Source organism: Lactuca serriola, chromosome 6, assembly GCF_051521515.1.
Source record: "Lactuca serriola cultivar US96UC23 chromosome 6, Lser_US96UC23_V15, whole genome shotgun sequence".
In the NCBI taxonomy this organism is placed as follows: Eukaryota; Viridiplantae; Streptophyta; class Magnoliopsida; order Asterales; family Asteraceae; genus Lactuca; species Lactuca serriola.
This window is the reverse complement of record NC_136413.1, coordinates 29,381,352-29,384,571: the sequence shown is the minus strand read 5'-3', so window position 1 is coordinate 29,384,571 and position 3,220 is coordinate 29,381,352. Positions and strand designations below refer to the sequence as shown.

The window sequence follows — 3,220 nt, the reverse complement described above, 5'->3', positions numbered from 1 at the left end:
AGAGTAAAGTGATGCACTACAAAATTAAATTTTGTAAAAAAGGGAATTTAACAGACATAATAGGAGCAAAAATACAGCTATGGATAAAAATGGAAGTTTTAGCACAAGGAACAAAACAACCAACTTGTGCTATAATCCCATCAGAATGTTGACACTAACATTCTAAAAATAATTTCAAAAAGATATTCAAACTCGCCGAAATCATATAAGAAGTATGCATATTAACTAATTATCATTCAAACCCAAATATTTATATGGTTTAAGTCAACATTGAAATTGGAACCATAATTTGGTTTGTTTCCATCAACGGCCTTTTCCAAAAAAAACCTTTTTTTAAGGGTTTAAGTCATTTGCTGTAGGAGAGTTGTAAGTTGCATGTTGAAATACGAAAAAATATAGAAAATAGTTGATGCTGAACTTGATAAACTTGAACTCAGCTCTTGATATAAGTTCCAGGGGGGAGTATGTAGCCTGAAATATTGACAAATAATGTGAATAAAGTCAAAGTCAGGAATGAGTAAAGGAAGAAATCTCAATAAAAGAAGTCTTTTTTAACTTCTTATATTTTTGTTGAATAAGATTAAAAAACACCAAGAAATAAAAAAAAAAAACACAAAAAGTAAGTAATTGATAAATGGAGGACGATCGATTGAGCAGTCGTTCATGAAGTTGAGAGTGAATTTATATGAGTAAAAGTTTGACTTTGAAACATGTTTTTCCTGAATTCTAATTGTTTGAACAGTTACCCGTCTTGCTTTCCAATACTACCCTCCAAAGTCAAACGTAAACCACTAAAAAGTTATATGAAACACCATGAGTAAGAAGGTTGTGTAGTCGATGCTGAAAAAGTAATCTTACCGGTTCTTTGAAGAATTTCACCAAGCACTTGATGTGCATCTTCAAACATGTCAGATTTGAACAACAAAAACAATGTAATAAGCCCCAAATTAGATTTTTCACAGAGCAGGTTTATCCAAAATTAGAAGAGGAAATGTCATGATTGATTAAATAGGAAACACCTACCAAGAACATTCACATGGAACTGATGAATATCATAAGAAAACACCGCTCGAAATAGGTTTTATATAAGAAAAAAAGATAACGGTGGGAAGCACATGCAGCAACTGATACCTGAGAGTTGGATTTCTTGGGAAGGGTGGCACCGTCTGATTGTTTAAGGTGCAGTCCATTCCTCCGGAGATAATGATATGGTGGATCTTGGAACAGAGGGAACGAAGAGGACGCAAAATCGACAAGAAACCGAGGATTGTTGAGCTGCAAAGAATCGGTAGAAAAATTCATCTAAATTAAAAAACCAAAATCAGGTGTCCGATTCACCAACCCCATAGTCGTTGGAAACCCAGATAAACAAAATAGGCGGTGGAGCCGCCGTTGGCTGGGCCGACGTGCCGCTTTCTTGTCCTTCGGCCTGTCACTGTTTCGCCTGAACCCTAGAATCGAAAAAGATTGGAAGAATAGTGACATCGATTTAGACCAGAAACATCAACCGGTGGCATTGGCGATGAACATCGACTTCTGCCTCTGGTATTGTAGATGGAAGTGGGAAGAAAAACGAAGGCGGTGAAAAGAAGAATAGAGATATGAGGCGGTAGAAGATTGGAAACAACGACAACAAACCCAACCCTAATTGAGGGAATCGGGAATGGAAAACGGGAAGCCACCGGAGGACGACGACGGATATGAGTGGAGGTGAAAGGAGCGATGATAGGGTTTTTGAGTAGACGGTGGGAGAGGGGTATTCGAGGAAGGAGTGAATGAGTTATGGAAGGGAAGGAAAGTGAAAAGGTGTCGGGTAGTCGGTGCCATGTGTGAGCAACGTGTAAAGAAACGTGATGACAATGCAGTACAGATAAAAATACATAAATATCAAAAAGCAAATAGAAAAAAAATAAAAAAAATTCCAACCAATGCCAGAAAAATACTGTTGAATTGGGAACCGAAATAATATTAAATTAATACATTTTCTATTTAATTTATTTGTTTTATAACTTAGAACCGAAATAATTTTACACCAACAAATATTCATATAACGGAAAAACTAACATCATGTTTTCGGGTCGTTACATGTCTCAACTAAAATGGTTGCCAAAACACCTCACGAGATCTGGATAGGGAAGGTTCTATCGTTGGTACATATTAAGGTTTAGGGTTGTGAAACTTTCGTTAGACGAGAGACTTACGATAAGATTGAACATCGTAGTGAAAGATGTATTTTCATTAGTTATCTATAGAAGTCATTTGGATATTTGTTCTACAGACCTAGAGAGAACATGGTCTTTGTAGCATGAAGATGAGTCTTTCGCGAGGGAGAACTCATATGTAACGAGAATAGTTGGAGTACCATTGATCTTAAAGAGATTCAAGAGTCAAACAATGAAGGAACCTTTGAAGACGCTAGGGTTCAACCAGAGGAAGAAATTCCAGTTGAACCGATTGATAACTCATTACCTCTTAGGCGATCCAGTAGGGTTAGCATGCCACCTGAGTATTATGGTTTCCATATAACTACATATGGAGATACGTTTTTCAGTGATAGTACACGGGTAAATTTGGATGTAGAAACTAACTATAAGGAAGCAATGACAAGCCCTGATTCAGATAAATGGAAAGAGGCAATGGACAGCAAGATCAAGTCCATGTATGACAATCAAGTTTAGAATTTCGTTGATAATGTACTAGGTTGTAAGAAAGTTGGGTGCAAATGGATCTTCAAGAAGAAGAACACCATGGTTGAAAAGGTACACAATTTTAAGGCTCAATTGGTTGCGAAGGGATTTACTCAAGCCACTGGGGTTGACTACGACGAGACCTTCTCACCAGTGGCTAAGATAAAGTCTATTAGGGTGATGCTATCCATAGTTGCATTTCATGATTATGAAATATGGCAGATGGATGTCAAAATCGCTTTCCTTAATAGGAAGTTGGTTGAGGATGTTTACATGAGTCAGCCAAAGGATTTTGTAGATGCAAAGTATTCGAATAGAGTGTGTAAGCTTGAGAAATCAATCTATGGATTGAAATAAGCTTCTAGCAGATGGAGTATTTGCTTTGACGAGAACGTCAAGGAGTTTGGCTTCTCTAGAAGTGAAGATGAGTCTATGTATATGTCAAAGTTAGTGGGAGTATAGTAACCTTATTGGTATTGTATGTTGATGACATATTTCTTATAGGAAACGACATTCCAACTTTGCAAGAGGTT

At 36.9% G+C, this 3,220-nt stretch overlaps 1 long non-coding RNA gene across 2 annotated transcripts; it reads right to left on the bottom strand.

The window, feature by feature from the left end:
• Positions 1-201: 201 nt before the first annotated feature.
• LOC145058437 (uncharacterized) lies at positions 202-1,838 on the bottom strand. Of its 2 annotated transcripts, XR_013686393.1 has the most exons (3): positions 1,132-1,831; positions 859-897; positions 202-471 (listed from the first exon to the last, which is right to left on the bottom strand). It is a non-coding gene; the product is annotated as an uncharacterized LOC145058437 (long non-coding RNA). The 2 variants fall into 2 exon arrangements; XR_013686392.1 differs by having other exon boundaries at positions 859-1,838.
• Between the last annotated feature and the right edge of the window lie 1,382 nt (positions 1,839-3,220).